The following is a 13,619-nucleotide window of genomic DNA, read 5'->3' as shown; positions in this document are numbered from 1 at the left end:
TTAAAAATATGTATCGTAATATATAAGCATTAAAGAGTTTATTTTACCTGTATTAATTGACCGTTTAAAAAAAATCCATTCACAAGGAAGCTTTTATCTTTGAATTTCAAATTAAATGCCCCTGTGAACCTAGGTCAAATGATTCTCCAACGTATATTTTCATGTTTGTAAAATATATGCACAGCATAAAAATAGTTGTATTCTCTGAATAAAATAGTTAATTCATTTTTGAAGTGGCCATATGACCTTATTTCCCCAGTACCTATGTGTTAAGCTGAAAGCAGAGTTGCATGTGAAGGTCGGCACAGAATGGGATAGTGAGCTCCTGAATCCAGACTAGGCATGCAGAAGCCACTCTTACAGCACCAAGGATTTAATGGTTGGGGAAGATAACCCTAGAGCAGCCATCCACTTATCTCTTTGACAGAGATTTCAGGGCTGGGATGCTGGACGCTTTTAACTAGGGCACCTCCCAGATTAGGGCCCTGTATATCATAAAGTACTAAAGTCGTGTGTTAGAGATTACTAGACGTTTATTTATCTACATTTACTTACTAAATGTTTATTTATTTATAAATTATCTCTTATTTATAGAACTCAGGGCTGGAATGAATGATGCCACTTCTAAATTATCTGTGCAGATTAGTGTCATATACCATGAAGTAACAACGATTACATATTCACCAGAATTTTTCTTTTTCTCCCGGGCAAATAGACTACATTCCTGAACCTCTCTTATTGTCAGAGACTAGGTGCTAGCCACTGGAATACTATCAAAAGCAATGACTGTCGTTTCTGGCCATGTCCTGCAAAACCTGCTTCCTACAGGTTTTCCTCCATGCTACTTCCCTCTTCTAGACAATTAGGAAGGAGATGACACAGCAAGGCAACTTTGGGAGCCATGTATTGAAAGCCCCAGAGCTGCAGGCAGCCTAGGTACCAGAATAATTTTGTTAACCAGAGATTTCCCACTAAGAAGCTGCATCCACCTAGGTCTGCTGTATGAGCCACAAGTGTACTTCTATTTTATTTGTGCCTTTACATTTTTGGATCTTTTAAATCCAGCTATTAGGATTGCCCTAACTAATTTAAGTGGAAGGTGTGATGGTGTAATGATTAGAAATTCTGTACTCAGCCTAGATTTAGCACTGGCTGCTTCTGGGTGGCCATGGACAGGTAACATTACCTCTTAGGACTGGAATTTCCTCATTATGCATGAATGAAATAGATTAGTTGATCTAGGTTATTCTTTCCTGTTCCAACATTATAGAATGGAACATTTTATTACATTGTGTCAACAATGCATCTTTGTATTTTAATGCAAGGACACTATACTATTTGCCATTGGTATATAGCTATATTCCCATTTTTTATTTTTAAAGCAAATTTCCAATAACTTTCTAGGGATGACTGTTCACTGCTATCGGTTAAAATACCAAACTGAACTACCTAAGATGCAAGTTCACTCCTTTGAACTGATACTTTTTCTAAAAGACTAAGGTCTTTATCATTAGTATATCTACCTATAAATTTGCTCTTAAATCAATAGGAAAGTAGTACTTATTTATCCAAAAGATAGCACCAGAAAGTTGTTACTATGTTAAACTATTGTTTCTCTTCTACACTGTTTATAACATTGAAGTAAAATGTACTTTTGAGCAAAATCTTTCTGTGCCTGGCCTCTGTGAAAAGGGCATTTTCTTTCTTTTAAAAGTTTGAGTAGGGCTTCCCTGGTGGCACAGTGGTTGAGAGTCTGCCTGCCGATGCAGGGGACACGGGTTCATGCCCCGGTTCGGGAAGATCCCACATGCCGTGGAGCGGCTGGGCCTGTGAGCCATGGCCGCTGAGCCTGTGCATCCGGAGCCTGTGCTCCGCAATGGGATAGGCCATAACAGTGAGAGGCCCGCGTACCGCCAAAAAAAAAAAAATAGAGTAAAGTTGATTTGACTATTTTTGAGTTATTTGAGGATCCCCCAAATAAGTTCTTCATCTAAGGAAAAAAAAAAAAGATTGCTCACATTTTTTCATCTTATGTCATGAAAAAACCCAGAAAGACATAATGTTACTCTTTGAATTGTGGGTTTTCTGTATGTATTGTAACTGCAATGGGTGTGAAAAATGGATGTACATCTAATAGAACTGAATTGCCTCAGCTTTAGGCTCATTCCTTGAGAGGATTTTGAAAAGCGTTCGTTCATGTTAATTTTGACACATGAACTTGACAGTTTCGTATACTGTAATCCCTTCTACTTTGGAAACATTAACCTAATGGATAATTTTAAGTCACCAGCATTATTTAGAACACCTTAACTATTTTAATGTTCAATTATGTTCTTCAAAATTGTCCTTGATAAAAGAAGGAAAAGATGACTCACATGGGTTTTATAAATTGTGATGTGTCCTTGATTAAAAAGACAACAAGATTACAAATAGTGGAACTTATGACTCTTATTCAAAGCATACAGGGTTGACGCTCAATAAGGTAGCATTACTGGTAAATGAATTTCACTGCTTACATTTTTCCACTGCTTTCCTTTTTCAGAGTTAGTACATTTTTCTCTTCAAGTGGAACTTTGGACTTCTCATTAAGGACAGTGGTCATTTTTTTGGCATGGAGGTCATTCAATCTTATGGCATTTAGAAATGCTTTTTACCATCTTCCCTAATCTCATAGCTGACAAATACAAAGGCTGCCAAACAAGTAAAATATGAAGAGTAGAATGATACTGAATGTATGTAATGAAATAAATTACTCTGGTCCTCTGTATAGTGTTAATTACTGCAACCAATAATTAGAGGCAGGGGAATTAATTCCTTATACTTGCTCAGATCAGAATGACAGGGTATGTATATAAAGTATTTTTTTACTCTAATCCCTTCTAGTTAAGACAAGGAAGTTAAATATCTATAGGTCTTTAATTTTTTTATTTTATTTTAATGAAAACTGGGAAAATGAGTCATCTTTCCAAATAGTTTTTGCTGTTCTCTTATGTAAATCCAACTGAAATTTATTATAAATAATTTGCATCATCAGGTCAAATTTCAAATTTTTAATTTGTTAATCTCTCTCCTTGAGTTTGACTTTAATGAAATAGGTCCCAACTTCTGGGCACTAATCTGTCCCAGATATTTATCATCTCAAAGAAAATATGATGGGAGAAGAAGATGAAAAGGATACTTGAAAGCACAGTAATATTTATAAACTGAAAACTCATCCAAATGCTTTTGCTCATTGAATGGTCTACAGATCATATATACATAAGTAGAATAGTCAGAGAGTTAAAGCCTCTGTAGAATGGAATAGAAGAAATCAATGAACAATTTCTTTAATTTTCTGGGCTAGTGGTGAAGGCCTATCTTTAACTGTCAGACCCATTGTCACCTGGTTATAGGGTAGCGTTAAGTCGAGTCATCATGTTGCTTTCCACTGCTGTGTAAGTTATTAGAAAATCTGCTTGAAATAAATATTTACTGTATTCCTTTTAAAGAATGACGGCTTATTACTACTAACTCCTGTCAAACAGAGTATTTCCCCTTAATTTTGCACTTGGTAACTCTCCGTGAACTCATAATCATAAGAGAAAGCAAATGGAAATCATTCCTTCCTGCTGAATTCTAGAAGTCACACTACCATCAGTCACAGCCATGTGGCAAATGTTCCCAGAGAAGTAGGAATTAAACAAAATGAAGAAGACTCTCAACTAGATCCTTTTAGAGCTCTTATGACTGGATCGTTTTCAAACTGCACAGGAAATATGTATCATGTGACATTTATAGTCTACATATTTTTGAATATTTTTGTTATTGTGCAAATGTTAGTATCTAGGTTAAACTAGATTTTTAAGTATAAAAGCAATATGTAAGGATGTCAACAAAATCAAATACTGCAGAAGAGTATAAAATTGAAAATCTGTCTTTCCATCCCTATGCTTACTAGTTCTCTCCCCAAAGATAATGGCTGTTATCGGGGTTTTGGGTTTCTTTTTTGTATCTTTACTGAAATATGTTATATATATATACAAACATGTATTTTTGTGTTTGTATAAATAATTTTGGATTAATACAGTCATGCTTTATGGACTTTTATGTAGTTTGATTTTATTGGTTGTGCTCTAAGAACAGTTTGTATCTGGGTATGTTCAGGCATATACTCAAATGAATCTCTCCCTCTGTGTGTGTGTGTGTGTGTGTGTGTGTGTGTGTGTATATATATACAAACACACATGCACATGCATACATATACATTTGTATAATCATGTAAATTAGTGCAAGTTTTTAGTGAAAGTTTTCTAAAAGGTCTCAAATGAACTTCATGATATATCAAGACTTCAGTTAACTCAGTCTGTCATATTTTTCAACTAGAGGGAGCATAACTCTCAAATTCATGGAATATTGGATCATAGATTTTAGAATCAGAAGAGAGGTTTATTTAAATTCTAACTTCAAAACTAGTTGTTTGACTTCTCATATAACTTGTTCAATATTGTCTACCTTTCTCTTCCCTTTACCATTGTTTAATAAAATCCTGTCTCTAAGGAATAACCCCAATACTGATTCCTCAGTGAATTTATCATTAGTTCCATAATCCCTCTTCTTTATCTTTTCTCCTCTTGCACTTTACAGATATACCACGTAATTTAGTGCCTAACAATAAATAATGATACTATAGATCCAGTTTCTTAGCTTTCATATTTATCAGAGTACCTTGAATATTGTTGGCTAGCCCAGAGACTAATATACATCCATTGATTGAATGATCAAGGAAGCAAATTAAAATTAAGTCAGTGAATCCATACAGCCACTCGTGCCCCTGTTGGTGCATTTAACCACACAGCCAGATAAATCTATTTGTTAAGATGGTTTTCAGTCTGAAAATCACTGCTGTCTTTTTCTGCATTTCTATTGCACATTTCTGAAGATAAGTTGGAGTGTTAGGTGGAATCTTTGCAGTAAATATCGAAGCAATTTGATTTTTAGTCCTTGTCTTATTATATTTCTCTATTAGAGAATTCAGTGCACTAATACAGCCTCAATCACCCTCCAGTGGATGGTGCTTCAGTTTGATTCACTGTTAAATCTGAAGCAGCTCCATAAGTTAGTTTTAGTAGCTTTAGGGAAGCCCATTAGGATTCTTCCTTCTTCAGGTGGCGCTGGGCATGCATAAGAAAAAAATTATATCAGTCCCAGAATTTCAGCATTGGAATTTGATTCTAGGAACACTTTGACCCTAGAAACCTGAAAAAAAAAAATTAGATCAAGTGGACTGAAAAGGAAGGTCTACCTTGCCTATTTTTGATCACTATAGAATGAAATTGTACACATCTTCTTAAACCTGAAATTGAGTTCTTAGGCCTGGATTTATTGAGAAATACTTAGATATAGGACAGAAGAAAAGGAGACCAAAGAGAGAAGAATGAAGGGAAAGGGCAAAAAAGGGTCATTATATTCTCTCTTCTGTGCTTCAGAACCTAAATAATAAAACTGTTATCTTTTACCTTGGTCTATATTTAGAAGGAGCAAACCTATATCAGTAATCTTTTAGGATGGTTACATTTTTTAGAAGTGTAAGTGGATATTTCTTTAATCAACTTCAGAAAATATATTCATTACAATGGTTTGCTAAATATTTCCAACCACACCTGGAAGTTACAGTGAGAAGCTCACAGCATGCAGCTTAATGATGTTTTTTCCCCTTAGAAAGCCCATGACTGTATGTGCAGGATTTAAACAAAATTCATCATACATTACTGTCTGGCTGGTGCTGAAGCTCAAAGCAAACACCATCAGTACATTTTACACTGCAGCATGGGCTTAAAAGACAGTCCTCTTTCTTTCAAGTTCCCTCCATATAAGGTGATTCTTGTTTTAATGCTGAATAACTCAATCATCTAAGAAGTTGGTTTTTTAATGGGAAATCAGAGTAATTCTCAGTAAGTCATTCTTTCTAATGTAATAATATATGTGTGTTTATGATATACGTATGTGAAAATTTGCCTACATATACCTGTCATAGGCGTATTAGGATGATTAGATGAGTTAAATTTAAAGCATTTTGAATAGTAACTGGCACATGGTAAAAGCTTGTACAGTGATGATGATGATGATGCTTTTAGTTGATTTGTAACATCCTTCGTTTTTTTTCAAGATCAAATTCTACTCTATTAAAATATCTAAGAAGCCACAGTAACGATCACTAATTCGTGGGGTAAGAATACATTCAACCACCTTTCATATGTAGTGCAGCCCTACTGCTACTCCTCCCCAGTTTAGGGAATCCCTATTTGGTATTAGGATGAACGTATTATTTTCCATCAGAAGCCATTCCCCCTGGTCTAAAGTAGAGTTTTTCTTTCTTTTTTGCGGTACGCAGGCCTCTCACTGTCGTGGCCTCTCCCGTTGCAGAGCACAGGCTCCGGACGCGCAGGCTCAGCGGCCATGGCTCACGGGCCCAGCCGCTCCGCGGCATGTGGGATCTTCCCGGACCGGCGCACGAACCCGTGTTCCCTGCATCGGCAGGCGGACTCTCAGCCGCTGCGCCACCAGGGAAGCCCTAAAGTAGAGTTTTGACACATTGGGAATTTCTAGGAATCGTGTTCCCTAATCCAGAAGTCTCTGTGTTTCCAAAGTCAATTAGTTATCTCAGAGGCTCTGTTTTGGTGTCATGATGATCAGAGTTCAAAGCAGAAATGGAATTATGTTTTCTTTGTGTTTGTGGATAGGAGCCAAATGAAGAATGCCTATAAAAAAACGTTATTTTTGGAACCTAACTGCAAAAGTAAAAGTTGCACCTTACAAGAAATTCTGCCTGCAATGGGCAGCTGCTTCCCTGACATTAAGAGCAATATTGCCACTCAGCTCAAGTCCAAGTGGATTGTCAAAGCAGTTCTGTTATTAAGAAGACCAACAGAAACTGTGCTACACATGTAAGGGTCATGACTAGCTTTTTTTTTTTTTTTAAAGAAGATGTTGGGGGTAGGAGTTTATTAATTAATTTAATTTTGGCTGTGTTGGGTCTTGTTTCTGTGCGAGGGCTTTCCCTAGTTGTGGCAAGCGGGGGCCACTCTTCATCGCGGTGTGCGGACCTCTCACTATCGCGGCCTCTCTTGTTGCGGAGCACAGGCTCCAGACGCGCAGGCTCAGTAGTCGTGGCTCACGGGCCCAGTTGCTCCGCAGCATGTGGGATCCTCCCAGACCAGGGCTCGAACCCGTGTGCCCCGCATTAGCAGGCAGATTCTCAACCACTGCGCCACCAGGGAAGCCCATGTGTACCTATTTTTTTTTTCACATCTTTTTGAACTTGCAACAGCTTAAACTTTAGGATGACACTGTGACAGGAGGCTGACTGAAATTTAGTGGCAGTAGCCTTTGAGAAGAGACCTTTTCTCATGGTGTTTGATTCAGAAACAGCACAGTGTTGGTCTAAAAATGTCCCATGAAGGGTGATATAAAGTTTAAAAAGCAGTTAAAGGAATATTACCTGATGAAACAGGGGCATTAACTACAAATGTCCTTTCCTGTTAGAGATTGAGGTTAAAATAACCTAGAAAAGGCTTAAGAATTTCAGTTCACTTGAGCCTTAAAACTGAGGTAAGAAATGAGAAAAATCCTATGTGTCTATTTTCCTCCTCAGAGCAGTAATTGATGGTATTATTGCTGTATATTTTATTGTTTGTGTTTTAATTGTCTGTTCTTTTGATTGTTTTTTAATTTCTTGAAAGATAGGAACCATGTGACCACTTGAAACAAGGTTTCACAAACCACAGTGTGCATCCGAACAGCAGACAAATCCAGTGCTCCTCAGTGAGCCATCCTCAATAAGTACAGAAGTCAAGAGTAAACTTTTACAAATATTTATAGTCGTTTGATGTTGCGACAACACTTAAGCTTGTTATCAGTGGACATATCTTATTGAATAGAGTATATCGGAGATGTTCAACTCTCCTGTTGCAGGCTATGTACCAGTCATGTGTAAAACCATCTATCTGTTCATGACAGATTTGAAATAATAGGGAAAAAACCCCCATGGTCCATCACCAAGGTGAGTTTAGAAGTACTGCCATGGAGGGTATGAGAGACTCTCATATCCCAGACTAGTTCTACAGTAGGGTATGAAATGGCAACATCATTTGTGGGGTTTTTTGCATTATTTTTTTTACTGAAATATAGTTGATTTACAACGTCGTGTTAGTTGCAGGTGTACAGCAAAGTATATGCATATATATATATATATTTTTCAGATTCTTTTCCCTTGTAGGTTATTACAAAATATTTTTGGCATTCTTGTGTTAAGGCATTTAAGGCTCTTAAAATACAAATTATTTATGGAATGGGTTATAGTAGATACTCCATTGTGAAGTTTATCTAACCCTCCACAATTAAAGACTTATTTTCCCCAGCTGCTGGATATGTTAATGGCTGGCAGCTGAGTATTCTTTCCTGAAGTTTGCTCTTGGCCGCAAAGACCTGCCTTATCTAATAATATGTCCCCTTTCAGTCTGAATACAATCAGTATTTTATGAGGGAATATAGCAAGCTGACTCACTGCTTCAATTTGAAACAATTCTTCAGGACCATCCCAGCTCCAGAGCCTTCCATGGCATCATCTGAAGTTTTTGTTGTGACTGTATCACAGCCTACCCTTTTCCTGGGCTCAATCTTATTGCCTTCACATTCCCACAGCTGTTGATTTCAATAGCACTTCCAAATAAACTGCCTGTATGCAAATTTCCACCTCAGGCTCTGCTCCCTAGTGAAACCAAGAGGTATCACAATGATTTGTTGAGAGATATTTTCATTTTGATTTTATTTATCAAGATAGCCTTGATAGAGAACAAGTCCATGGAATAATGGAAAACTGAGTCTGGAGAATGATTTTGGGAGTGTGGGGTGGCTGTCTGCTAGTTTTAAGGGGCGGGGTGGCTGGAACTGAGAGCCCAGGTCACCTGGGGCAGGCATTGGGAGGGGACAGTAGCAGAAGGCTCAGGCTTTTAGTTTTTATAGGGAGGGGTACTAGGGATATATACTTTTCTTCTTCATTTCCAGGGATAACCTTTCTATATATTCACAAATTCAACTTTAACTCATTTTTCTCATCGCAGAGCTCTGCCTGGGATTTCAGAGCTGGTAGTGGCTCACTACCGAACTGAATCCGATGCTCACAAAGCACTAAACTCCATTTTAATCACGGTATATAATCTAAGGAACTGGAACTGGGTGCACTAAAACTATTTTCATTTAAAAGGGCTCAAAGGCATTTCTTCATATTTTAAAAATCTCTAACCATAATTTATGGTCATCACATTTCTGTGACTACACCTGAGATTTCTAAACTTAATGATTCCCCAGCTGCTCTAATGGTGAGCCATCCTACTAACCAACTCCAGAGGACTCTAGTCACATTCTGACTTACTTCTGTGCTGTTGCAAGTGTGCTCTTTAGACGTCAACATCAGCATCACCTGAGAGCCCATTAGAAATTCCGAAGGCCTTTTCCAGAGTTACTGAATTGGAACCTGCAGTTTAAAAAGATTCCCCGGGTAATTCTTATGCATATTGGTGTTTGAGAAACATTGCTGTATACAACAGAACTCCTCTGGAGTTTTTAATATTGCAGTTTGCATGGCTATACACAACAACCCCGATATCAGAGGCAAGTTCTGCGATGCTATTGTTGTCATTCACTCCAACCAACTATCATAGTATTTACTTCATCTTAGAGAGTTGGAGAAGGAATGAACTGAAACCAGAATGATAAAAAACTGCTGTTTTGCGTGATCCAAAATCTTTAATAAGTGAAGACAAAATAGCATATTATATGTACACCTAAAGGAAAAGAGCAACTTATTAGGACACAGTACAAACTCTATAAGATGATTTATAAAAACAAACCTGCATAAACCTACATCCCTTTTCAACCTTATCTTTTGCTACCTCCCACCTCTACTAAATACACACACACAGTTCTAAACTGCTAAACTGATCTATTTTCAGTTTCATCCTGAGCATTGCATGAGTTGTCTCTTTCTGAAGGATTCTTCTTTTCACCTAGAAAATTTATGTTCGTATTTTAAATTTCATATTAGATACCATTTCTTCCAGAAAGCCTTCTGTAGCTCCAACAGGATCTGTATTTCCTCCAAATTCTTGCACAATATAGTGAATATCTGATCCATTAGGCCATAAAACCTGGTTTAGCACTGGACCCTGCACCCAGCACAGTGCCTGAGCATGTATTTATTGAATAAACAAATGAATAATTTAATATAAATAGGAATATTAGTTTTCCATTGCTAAATAGCAGAATTACCACAAACACAGCAGCTGTAAACAACACATACTTACTATCTTACGGTTTTCATGGTTCTGAAGTACAGGCATGGCTTAGTGGGACCCTCTGTAAGGCTGTAATCAAGGTGTTGGCTAGGGCTGGATTTTCATCTGGAGGCTCAAGTGGGGACAAATCTGCACCCAAGCTCTCTCAAGTTGTTGACAGATTTCATTTCCTTCAGCTGTATGATTTAGGGCAGCTTACTTCTCCTAAGCCAGTAATGGAGAGAGAGAGACACTGGCAAGATGGATGTAACACTCGTGAAATCTCATACACTTAATCACATATATCCCATTACCTTTCTGCATCCATTTATTTAGAAGCAAGTCACAGGTATTGCTCAGACACAGGGGGAGGGGATTAGCAGAGATGTGTTTATGAGAAGGTAGGGATCATGGGTCTTAAAGTCTGTCCACCTAAAAGTCTGTCCCCCTTGAAGTCTGTTCACCACAAAAGGCATTGTTAAAATTTTTATTGGTTTTTGCTGTTATTAACTTTCTAATTTATTTAAAAAGTTAAACTTTTCCAGTATGAGAGGCAAATTAGTGGCCTGTAACATAATTGTTGGAATATTTTCTCAATTCTATTCCTTCTTTTTAAGTCTCATTTGGATTATACACCTCTTAATAAACCCAATTTTCTCTCTAGAGATGGCTCCCCTATTCCACTAGATAGCACTGCTTACCTGTCAGACTCCTGACTTGAGTCTTCAAATATGTTTTTCATTTCTGCTAACCTTAGTCAATAATCAAGTTGTTTGCTAGGCCAAAAATTTATACCTGGTTGGTAGCTCCATGTAATTCTCATACTTTTTTTTCACTTCAGAAGTTTTATTTTTCTCACATTCCTTTCATTGTTTCTAAAGAGTTGGTAATAAGCTGTCAGATGCCTGTGTCTGTTGAAAGGGAAGAATTTTAAATTTGCCTCTGCCAAAGGTGCACATTTTCCACAAGTTGTAGAACTAAACATTTTCCAGATCTGTAGAAATCGTGTAAGTCCTCTTGAAACCAAGCTTAGCTACACTATCCCTTCAAGAAAAAAAGAATCACACCTATTCATTTCTTTAGCAGAATGATAGATACTAGAATAAAGAAAGGTAGAATGGATAAGTTTTGATTATTACATTTAAGGAAACAAACTCATTTCATTTTTTAGTAATTTGAGGAATAATTTTTCAAACTGCTTGCATCTTTTTTTTTTTTTTTTTTTGCGGTACGCGGGCCTCTCACTGTTGTGGCCCCTCCCGTCGCAGAGCACAGGCTCCGGACACGCATGCTTAGTGGCCATGGCTCACGGGCCCAGCCGCTCCTTGGCATGTGGGATCTTCCCGGACCGGGGCACGAACCCGCGTCCCCCACATCGGCAGGCGGACTTTGAACCACTGCGCCACCAGGGAAGCCCTGCTTGCATCTTTTGAATGAGATTTTCATATTCATGATAATATTTGTGTGTGTGTGTGTGTGCTTTAAAGTTTTTCCTCCCTCCCCAACTTACACTGGCTTCTCAAATAATGGTTTGAATAGAGTTGTGGTTGTTATTGTCAAGGTGGTCACTACTAGAGTAACCATAATTAAAAGAAAAAAATTCTTGCCAATCTAACCCAGATTTCTAAAGTAAGTACAATTTAAATATAAGACAATATAATATAGAAAGTGGAAAGGTGATCAAGCTTAAATGATCAAGTGTGTTAATGTTCTTTAGTTATGTAGAAAGATGGGAGAGATACTAATTTTAGATTGCATTAAGACAAGCATTCATGTTAAAAATTGGGGGTAATCACTAAAAAATTCAAATATAGTTTAGTCTATAAACAAGGAGTGGGGGAAAAGAAATAAAGAAAATTCTTTTAATTCAATAAAAGGCATGAAATATAGAAGAAAATATAGATAAAAAAGCAAATTAGAATTATAGAAATAAGCACAGGCATATAAATAAATTAATATAAGTTTCACTCAGTAAACTAGAGTCATTATACAGTTAGATTAAAAACAAATCTACATGAGTTATTTTCATTAGATACGCCTAAACTGAATGACCCAGAAAAGGTGAAACTTAAAAGATAGAAAATTAAAGTGTTACCAATAAAATCCCATGCCTCTGCCTTATCCCCCCGCCTCCCTGCAAAAAATCCCTTGGAACTAGAACTATTAATATCAGATAAAATAGTATTTAAAAGCTCCTTGGTGATGTGACTGATTCTAGGACTGGGGCAGGAAACATACAAGATGAGCCTGGAACATGTGGTAGTAGTACCAAAAATGAAGGAAATGTTAAAAACAAGCAGAGTTCCCTGGTGGTCCAGTGGTTAGGACTCGGCACTTTCACTGCTGGTACCTGTGCTCAGTCCCTGGTCAGGGAACTAAGATCCTTCAAGCCACGTGGCATGGCCAAAAACAATAAAATAAAATAAAAATAAAAAAGTAAAAACAAAACAAAACAAAAACTTCATGAAATAGCAAAATAGATAAAGCAGTATTGGATTATTACCCAAAGTATAAAATAAATATCCATGAGTCCAAGCTGATATAAATAAATGACTGACTAAATAAATGAGGGCAAAGAGACAAATATTTCATGCAGAAAACTCCAAATTATGTGGGTACTCCACCCTGAAGGAGGGGAGCATTAACTTCCCACTCATTAAGTATGGGCTGCATGTAGTGACTCCTTTTCAAAGAGGGCAAAGTGGAAAGGAGGGAAAAGAGTAACTTTACGTTGGAGAATTCTGACAGAAACTACCTCAGCCAAATGATCAAGGTCAGTATCAACAGTCAAATTTTGTTGAGAATGGTGCTTTGCTTCTGTCGTTTTCCTCCTCTAAACTCATAACGCCAATCTTATCAAGAGAAATATGTCAGACAAGTTACAACGTGGGAGCGTATTATTATACTGAGCAGAACTCCTCAAAACTGTCAAGGTCATCAAAATTATGGAAAAATATGAGAAACTGTCACAGCCAAGGGACCATTATATTTCCAATAATTGTTTATAACTTTTATCTTTTCTTAAAATTAGCACACAATTAACTAACAAGACCATTGTATTCTGGTTAACACAGCACCCTGTGTATTAAGGTTCTCCAGAGAAACAAAACCAATAGAATTATATATAAAGAGAGAAATTTATTATAAGGAATTGGCTTACATGATTATGGAGACTGACAAGTTCCAAGATCTGCAGTAAGCTGGAGACCCGGGAGAGATGATGGTGTAGCTCCAGTCTGATCCCAAAAGCCTGGAAACCAGGAGATCCAATAGTGTAGTTCTAGTCCAAAGGTCAGCCCTCTGGACACC

The sequence above is a fragment of the Globicephala melas genome, chromosome 7 (genome assembly GCF_963455315.2).
Source record: "Globicephala melas chromosome 7, mGloMel1.2, whole genome shotgun sequence".
NCBI lineage: Eukaryota > Metazoa > Chordata > Mammalia > Artiodactyla > Delphinidae > Globicephala > Globicephala melas.
The sequence above is the reverse complement of the archived record's forward strand: the minus strand, read 5'-3'. Positions refer to the sequence as shown.